Source organism: Rutilus rutilus, assembly GCF_951802725.1.
Source record: "Rutilus rutilus genome assembly, chromosome: 11".
NCBI classification, from domain to species: Eukaryota; Metazoa; Chordata; class Actinopteri; order Cypriniformes; family Leuciscidae; genus Rutilus; species Rutilus rutilus.
In genome coordinates, this window is record NC_140216.1 from 12501 (window position 1) to 22774 (window position 10274).

A 10274-nucleotide genomic window follows, 5' to 3' on the forward strand; every position below is an offset into this window, starting at 1 on the left:
CCCTGGGACTCTTACCCCTGGGACTCTTACCCCTGGGACTCTTACCCCTGGGACTCTTACCCCTGGGACTCTTACCCCTGGGACTCTTACCCCTGGGACTCTTACCCCTGGGACTCTTACCCCTGGGACTCTTACCCCTGGGACTCTTACCCCTGGGACTCTTACCCCTGGGACTCTTACCCCTGGGACTCTTACCCCTGGGACTCTTACCCCTGGGACTCTTACCCCTGGGACTCTTACCCCTGGGACTCTTACCCCTGGGACTCTTACCCCTGGGACTCTTACCCCTGGGACTCTTACCCCTGGGACTCTTACCCCTGGGACTCTTACCCCTGGGACTCTTACCCCTGGGACTCTTACCCCTGGGACTCTTACCCCTGGGACTCTTACCCCTGGGACTCTTACCCCTGGGACTCTTACCCCTGGGACTCTTACCCCTGGGACTCTTACCCCTGGGACTCTTACCCCTGGGACTCTTACCCCTGGGACTCTTACCCCTGGGACTCTTACCCCTGGGACTCTTACCCCTGGGACTCTTACCCCTGGGACTCTTACCCCTGGGACTCTTACCCCTGGGACTCTTACCCCTGGGACTCTTACCCCTGGGACTCTTACCCCTGGGACTCTTACCCCTGGGACTCTTACCCCTGGGACTCTTACCCCTGGGACTCTTACCCCTGGGACTCTTACCCCTGGGACTCTTACCCCTGGGACTCTTACCCCTGGGACTCTTACCCCTGGGACTCTTACCCCTGGGACTCTTACCCCTGGGACTCTTACCCCTGGGACTCTTACCCCTGGGACTCTTACCCCTGGGACTCTTACCCCTGGGACTCTTACCCCTGGGACTCTTACCCCTGGGACTCTTACCCCTGGGACTCTTACCCCTGGGACTCTTACCCCTGGGACTCTTACCCCTGGGACTCTTACCCCTGGGACTCTTACCCCTGGGACTCTTACCCCTGGGACTCTTACCCCTGGGACTCTTACCCCTGGGACTCTTACCCCTGGGACTCTTACCCCTGGGACTCTTACCCCTGGGACTCTTACCCCTGGGACTCTTACCCCTGGGACTCTTACCCCTGGGACTCTTACCCCTGGGACTCTTACCCCTGGGACTCTTACCCCTGGGACTCTTACCCCTGGGACTCTTACCCCTGGGACTCTTACCCCTGGGACTCTTACCCCTGGGACTCTTACCCCTGGGACTCTTACCCCTGGGACTCTTACCCCTGGGACTCTTACCCCTGGGACTCTTACCCCTGGGACTCTTACCCCTGGGACTCTTACCCCTGGGACTCTTACCCCTGGGACTCTTACCCCTGGGACTCTTACCCCTGGGACTCTTACCCCTGGGACTCTTACCCCTGGGACTCTTACCCCTGGGACTCTTACCCCTGGGACTCTTACCCCTGGGACTCTTACCCCTGGGACTCTTACCCCTGGGACTCTTACCCCTGGGACTCTTACCCCTGGGACTCTTACCCCTGGGACTCTTACCCCTGGGACTCTTACCCCTGGGACTCTTACCCCTGGGACTCTTACCCCTGGGACTCTTACCCCTGGGACTCTTACCCCTGGGACTCTTACCCCTGGGACTCTTACCCCTGGGACTCTTACCCCTGGGACTCTTACCCCTGGGACTCTTACCCCTGGGACTCTTACCCCTGGGACTCTTACCCCTGGGACTCTTACCCCTGGGACTCTTACCCCTGGGACTCTTACCCCTGGGACTCTTACCCCTGGGACTCTTACCCCTGGGACTCTTACCCCTGGGACTCTTACCCCTGGGACTCTTACCCCTGGGACTCTTACCCCTGGGACTCTTACCCCTGGGACTCTTACCCCTGGGACTCTTACCCCTGGGACTCTTACCCCTGGGACTCTTACCCCTGGGACTCTTACCCCTGGGACTCTTACCCCTGGGACTCTTACCCCTGGGACTCTTACCCCATACCAAATTTAAAAAATGATTTTATTTGCTCAAAACAAATTGTTACACACTTTTACAATACAACAAAAACACATTACAAGTCAATCAACTGCATAAATACAAAACATTAACATCTACAAAAGAGACCCAAAAAAGGGAGCATGAAATTACAAGTACGCTTAAACAGGAATACAAAACTGTACAAAATGGAACCACCACAAGGTTGAAAGTGATATGAATAAAGAGGCAAAAGATGATAAGTGGCAGTTCGAAGATGTGGAGCTGGAGAAAAGCGTGACCAAGACAGGTGCTGCCAGAGGGAACCACCACAGAAGAGATAACGGAAGGGAGCCCCAACAGGATCACCAGGATGTAGGGCCACAGCAGTCAATAAAAGGATGGGTGGACCTTTGGTGAATGGGACAACCAACTCAGATGGAGCCATTGGAGGTGGGGACCTAGTCAAGCCGAAGACCCAAGACAAGACCACAGCACTGGACGGCCAAGGCAGAAACATAGGCCGTGGAGCCAGAGAAAAGGAAGAGTCCGGTGGAGCCAAAGGGGCACAACAATGGTGATATCGGACCAAGGTGGAGCCAGACGGACGAGGGAGCCCGATGTAGCTTGAGGGATGAAGGGACAAAAAGGGTCAAATTACAAAATGAGTATTAAGGGGGGAAAAAGGGACAAAGAAACAAGCCTTAAAGACTACAAGTGGCCAAGCAATAAATACAAAACCTGTGTGGGAAGGACAACAGATAAGACTGGGCTATCTAAACAGCTGGAGGGGACCAGCCAACACAGGCAAATGGGAAAACACAAAAAAAAGAAAAGAAAAAAAGAACAAAAACCTGCCAAGTACTTTAAATTCATTTTGAAAACTTTAAGAAAAGGGTTAAGGTTTACAAATAGGGTATTACCGATTGCACTAAGGGGCATATTGGCACAAGTACAATCATAAAGGGACAAAAATAAAAGGGTAGTAACAAAAAGTTGGTTAACAAAGGCTTTTTAAAATAGAACATGGAAACATGGACTATATCCCAAGTACAGAAGAGCTTTAAAATGAAAGCATAAACAACAGAAAAAAGTGTAACAAAATACAAGACAAGTTTGCAACTTTCATACAAAGTTGGACGAAAAAGGACCACATGAACGATCCAATCTCAGTGATAGAGATCATATCAGACCCCTTTAGATATCAGACCTACAGAGAAAACAGAATAGTTAACATGATACACCAAATAAAAGAAACAACAATAATAATTCCTAAATCTGTGTGAAAGCAGAAAAAGCAAAAGATACAAATACTCTTAAAGACTGGTAAAACACTGGCATAGGCCGGATGCTAAAAGAGACAGTAAAATACCCATTACACATTAAATCTCAATCTGCATAACCTATTTGTAATGTTTATAAGAGCAGTACACAAAAGGATTTTAACAAATGGGATAAAAAGAATCACAATAAAAGTATCACATTACATAACCACATTACTATGATCGCAAAGGTGCCATTATAACGAACACAGATTTATCTTCTAGTTTTAAAGACTTTTTTTCCTTTGATAAGATTCCAGTGACTTAAGGCCCTTTCACACTGGACGCAATTTTGACGCATGAATAATTCACGCGATGGTTTTATTTTTTGATCAGCTGTTTGTGTAATGGGTGCTTTCACACCGAACGCGAATGTGCTGCGGCGAAAAAACTACTTTTATTTTTTTCGCTTCAATGTCAATTTTTTTTTACTTTTGCGGCGACAGAATAGGCTTCAGCCAATCACATACTACAAGGACAACGATTTGAAAGACAATGTGTGGCGTAGCATTGCCAACCAACACGGTAATCACGACTGTGAGTGTGTTGTGTGATAGTTTTAGTCGTTGTATAGTCCTGTGCTGTGTAGGCTAGCAGGCTAAACTACATTTGGGATAGAAAGCTAACACTATTACGTCAAAGATAGAGACAGAGACCGTGTTTACTTTGAACATGTAACAAAATGTAGTGAGACTATTTAGGGCTGCTTTTAGTATCTATACATTCTTTGTGTGATATCTACAGTTTCTAGTTGAATAATTTTAACTTGTTACACACACACATACACTCACTCGCGCACACACACACACACACACTCGCTCACTTCGTGTGTTACATGTAATGTGTAGTGACATTACAAAACGCACTGTGTGAAGACGCAAAAAACTGCACATAAGCATACTCTCCTTCAGACTCTGTTCTTTAAGACTGGTTGCACCCAAAACCTTCTTTTCTGTCTTTAAAAGAAAATGAAAAGCTCGTCTTCACTGGATGATGATGATGAAGTGTCCATGTTTTCTCAGCTGTCGGCGCGAAAGTTTTGAAATGTTGAAGCTCTCTGAACATCACAGACGTCGGAAATTCGCGTCGCGGCTGATGTGAATGGTTTTGACGCGAACTATTCGCACATAAACTATTCGCTTTTTCGTTACGCATCTGTGAAAGGGCCTTTAATCTGGTTGACAATTTTTTAAATGTGCCACTTTTACTTGCTGTACATAGCATAACTTGCATCAAAACATTTACCAACTTTGTTTTCACCGAATTCAGGTTGCACAATTTCAGGGACAACATTAGCCAGGATGCCTAACATCGAGGGCAAAATGGCTCTTTAGTCTCATTAACTGTACACCCAGGAATGCCATTAAAACACTGCATTCAGTCTGTATTACAATTTAACCCATTCTGATTCAACACTGTATAAAACTAACTATGTATTTAAATGAAAACATTTAAAACATTAAACAAATTAAATTTATGACAGTCAATAAATGATGTGCTCGTAAATGCCTACTGGGCAGACTATTAAATGGTTCAATATTAAGAACCAATAAGTTCTTAATTCAATATTAAAATACTTAAGTAAATTGCACAGATCCAAAGGACTCGTTTAGGATTAAAATAAAACAAGTCCCTTTACACCTTTTAGGTACACAAACACAGTCCTTTTTAAAAATGGTTCAAATTCAAATCACTAAATCTGAAGAGCTGTGGGATAAACACCCTACAAGCTTTGTGTGGGATGTAGCTGAATGTTACTCACCCTTTTCCAGTGGCAATGAAGCATCTGAAAAACAATTAATACAAATTCTAATGAACACTAAAGAAATGCAAGAATGAAAAAAAATACACATATACAATATACCAAAACTAGACCGTTTCTTTTGAATCTCTTGACGCTCTTTACATCAGTGTCACACGATAAACTGCATGCTCTCCACCTGCATAAAAAAGCTTCTGATTGGTTTATTACACTTAAACACAATATGAATGTTCTATATTTACATTAAAAATACAAATATAGGCAGGGTAAATTATCTACAAAACAAATTAAGCAAAGTGAAAAAGGTCACAGGCAGGGCTTCCCTTACGAAAAAGAAGTTTATTCAAGTGTGCTATTAGTATACTTCTTTTAAACTAAAAATAAGAAAGTATACTTTCAGTCTACTTTTTATATACTTCTCAGAAATATACTTTATGTACTTCTCAGAAATATACTTCAAATTCCACTTAAGTATACTTGACTTATACTGACAGAAAAGTATATTTGGCCTCTACTTGTTGATCGAGATATACTTAAAAGCATACTTTCAGTCTACATTTTATATACTTCTCAAAAATATACTAAATTACACTTAAGTGTACTTGGCCTATACTTGTACTCAATCTTTTGATCGAGATATACTTAAAAGTTTAATTATTCAAAGTATACTTGGCTTGTAGTTGTGTTAACTCTTTTGATCGAGTAGCCTATTAAATATAATTTTTTTACATCGGTTTTCATATACAGTCTTATGAAACTTTGTTTGAAAAATATTGATTTAAATATTGATATAAAACATATGTTTCTAATTCTGCGTATCTGAATTTTTGTGTAGGCTAGTCCACTGGTGTACATAGGAATTTACTTTAATTCAACTTTTCCCCACATTGACTGAATTTTCCAGCTATCCATGTTTTCACTGGTATACGGTAGGGGGCGCTATGACACATCTTCTAGTACAGAATCTCCAGATCAAAACACAGGAGAAGAAGAAGCTGAAACAAGTGATAGAAGATTGCTCACTCAAATGTAAAATAATGTGATCATCAAACATTAAACAGCTTGTAAATCAAAACTGCTTAATGTTTCCAAATGAAGCGTAACCCATTAAGAGAAAACGACTGAAGCTGTGGGGGTGTCGGACTCGATCTACTCCATCTGTGTTTTGATCATCGTTCTGAATCTGATCAAGGCAGTCTTTGACAAAAATGTGATTTTCTCAACTATTTTGTTTAAAATGTTGCCTTTCTTTATGAAACTTACCTACATTCAAGTGTTGATAAAAAAGGAGCTAATAAAAGGTTTTTAAAATTAAAGTAGAGTTAAAGGTATTTTTCAAGTATAAAAAATAACATTTGAACATAGTAGTATAGGCCTACTGCAAGTGCAAAAATTGTATATAAATAGTAAACTATAAGTATAATGTTAAGTTCACTTAAAGAAAACTTGTAGTATAAAACTACTAAACTAGTAGTTTACTGAGAGTACACTAAAAGAAAAGTTTCTAAATACTTGCGGTATAAAACTACTAAACTAGTAGTTTACTGAGAGTACACTAAAAGAGCAAAAATAATATATAAATGGTAAACTATAAGTATGATGTTAAGTTCACTTAAAGAAAACTTGTAGTATAAAACTACTAAACTAGTAGTTTACTGAGAGTATACTTCAAAGTTGCTACAAGTATTAAAATAGTAAACTACTAGTACACTCATAAGTTCACTTGCAGTACAAATGAGAAACATAATTATGAACTAGTTGTGCACTTAAAGTTTACTACTGTTACACTTATAGTACACTTAAACATATTCTTTTATATACTTCAAGTGGGCCAATTTAGTCCCAAGCGGTATTAAAATAGTACACTTACAAGTTTACTACTAGTACATATTGACATTAGTATACTTACTACATAAAGTATACTTAAAAATATACTTGAACATTACTCAAGTATACTTCATAAAATGAACTTGAAGTATACTTTTTTTTCGTAAGGGTTAGCTTAAGCCAGGATCAGGCTTTAGCTAAATTAGGACTTTTAAGTAGCTTTTATGAACATACATTAGAAAAAAAACAAGATAAAAAAAACATTACCATTTTGCATCTTGAAACAGAATAATGTTACTGACATTATGATATGTCTCAGTGCAAACTGCTTTCAGTTAAAACAGCACAAACATGCATTGAAGTCTGAGACTAGGCTTAAGCCCTTTCTGTGAAAGCAGAAAATATACAGATTGTCCACTCTCACTATTCCAACCTTCAGCAGCTTTCTCACTCTCCAGTTTCCATCACAGACTGACCATCCTGTGCAAGTTCAGCTTGTGGGCATTTATACTCATGGGCACAACCATTGATAGACATACAAACAACCAGGAATTAAATTCACCAAACAACTAGATCTCAATATAAAAAGCTTTTTTGTACATTCCCTAATCCACAAATTATTATTTAACAGCCATATATACATATTTGCTATTTGAAAAGCTGTTTAATTTTTAAACAACAAACAACCCCCTTCATCTTCTACACTTGGTGTCTCCCACCTCCCATGATGCACCACAGCAAAGATATAAAGGTGAATTGCATATGCTGTTCTGGTTTTTCAGCTAGTTCAAGCATGATGTTGCATTCGGTGGCTTTCAGTGTTTTGTTTGAGCTGGTTTTTATTGAATTGTGCAAAGTAGCCAAGCTCAACTTGACTGTAAGTTAGGAATGTAAAAAGGAAGAAATGACTTTGATCTACTGTTTTTGTCTTTTTTTCATTCACCTGCATCTCCTGATTACTCACCTGCTGCTCGTCCGTCATGTGTTTTCTCTCTCAGGATTTATATGAAAGGTAGGTTGGAACTTTCTTAATACTTACTTTCTTCATATATTTGATAAAGGGACTTTTGACCATGTATTAGGATGTCCACAATGCATTGTGATTGAAATATAACACGGGGAGCATTAAATAAATCTTTGTGATCAGTTAAGATTTTAATTATCAATCAAGGGTTTGACCCCTTTCGATGGTCTTTTGATATGAGCTCATGTTTATTGACTGATGATAGTGCGCTGGAACATTGGCACTTGTGCTGTATAAGATTTCTTAGTAACTGTTGTAATTTGCCAGCTTTATGGATGCTAAAACTCTTACACAGCTATTTCACGTACACTGCTGACCATAACAAACTTATTTCTTTTACTGCTTCCAGTATCACTCCAGAAGTCCTTCCGGTTTCCTTCCATTTATTTGTGGTCGCAGAAAAATCATCACCTGGTTGATCCATCACTATTCTGTTCCTCTCTGATAGACTGAGCTGAAAAACTCCAACAGATCTGCTGAAGCCATCACAACTTTCAATCATGATTACTAAACTCATCGGATTAATTTTTTTTTTTTTAATGTATGATTTATTTATACATTTTAAGATACATTACAAAACAGTGGGAGACAAAGAGACACTAAAATATGTAACAGTAAATAGACACATCGAAGTCCCACAAGAAAAACAAAACAAAACAAAAAACAGCAACAACAACAACAACAAAAACAAAACAAAAAAAACTTACGAGTGCAATCCAATACAATCCTGCATAAAGTAAACCCAATTATATATTGACCAGACAATACAGAAGTAGTATCATCTAGACTGGTAATTGGTGGAGATTGGTGAGCTTGGGGTCAGAGAATGGGGTCCAAAATCAAACACAGAGAGCAGGGTCAAGCTGGAGAGTTTGGACATAATCACGAAGGGGTTGCCAAATCTTGACAAAAATAGCGCTAGGTCAGCGAAGAGAGTACCTAATTTTCTATAATTTCATAAAATAAAGAACATCACTAACCCAGCGAGAGTGGATGGAGGGTGAGGGCTCTTCCAATTCAATAGAATTAACCTTCTAGCCAAAAGCGTTAAAAAAGCTACAAAGTCTGAGAAATAACTGGAAGACCCCAAATAAACCAATAACTGGACAAAGTGGTATTTCCACAGAGGTTATGGCTGACAATGAGACAAATATTTGCCTCCAAAAGGAAGACAGGGCAGGGCAGGACCAGAACATATGAATTAAAGTGGCTGAACCAGAATGACACCGGTCACACTCCGGGTCAATAGAGGGGTTAATGCGAGCTAACCTGGTTTTGGACCAGTGTGCTCTATGAACCACCTTGCACTGTATAAGTCTATGACGTGCGCAAAGAGAGGAGGAGTAAACCCTGTTCAAGACTGCTTTCCATGTCTCCTCGTTGATGTCAGTACCGATGTCTTGGGACCAGACAGTGCGTAGGTTATCAGAGGAAAATTGCAAATTAACAATTCTATTCACTAATTTACAAATTGACCCTTTAGTACAAGGATCCACACTCAGAATGGTGTCCAAATCTGAAGGGGGAGGGGCATTTGGAAAGTTAACCACTTTTTTTACGTACAAAGTCTCCAATTTGTAAATATCTGAAAAAATGGCTTTTGGGAATATTAAACCGGGAAGACAACTGATCAAAAGAGGCAAAAACACCATCAATATAAAGGTCTGCAATAGATACCAACCCAAGGTCTCTCCAGGTTGCATATGCACAATCCAAAGTGGAGGGGTGAAACAAAGAATTAGAATGTATTGGGGATAACAAGGGGGTATTATGAAGACCAAAATGCTGCAAAATCGCATTCAAATTTTAACTTGAGAGGCTGTTCATGTCCAATTTCTTAACTAGGAATCTAGTGTTTGTGATATTTCCAATACTACGTGAAGGCAGCAAAAGACCATTTCTGCAAACACAACTAATTCACAATCGTAAACCAAGGCACTTACTATTTATTTATTAAATACATTAAACTCTTATTTGTTTATTTAAAAAAGCTTGTGTAAGTAATGATCCATCTTATACTTGGCATTGTGTAATATGACTGTTTTTGGATTTTAGGACATTGCTTGTGATGTTCCACATTTCTGAGTCGCTTTGAATAAAAGCGTCTCCTCAATGAATAAATGTAATTAGTTCTATACTAAACTATTTTCTATTTTAAGATTTGCACTGGACACAATTTAGTTTAGAATAATATAATCTAAACCTGTATGACTTTCTTTCTTCAGTGCAGCACAAAAGTACATTAGGTATAATATTTCATTATGCAAACATGCTGCAGTTAAAGTGAACAGTGATTGTGAAGGTCATATGGGTTTGGAATGATTTTTGAAAAATTACCATTTTTTGTTGGTGAATAATTGTGGAGATTTAAGTATTTTCTTTAAAAGAGTGGTAATGAGAATATGTAAT

General features: G+C 40.0%; 1 long non-coding RNA gene across 1 annotated transcript; it reads right to left on the reverse strand.

The window, feature by feature from the left end:
• Window positions 1-1958: 1958 nt before the first annotated feature.
• On the reverse strand, window positions 1959-7321 carry LOC311300184. Its single transcript, XR_014629232.1, has 4 exons — window positions 7275-7321; window positions 5128-5192; window positions 5015-5038; window positions 1959-3140 (listed from the first exon to the last, which is right to left on the reverse strand). It is a non-coding gene; the product is annotated as an uncharacterized lncRNA (long non-coding RNA).
• Between the last annotated feature and the right edge of the window lie 2953 nt (window positions 7322-10274).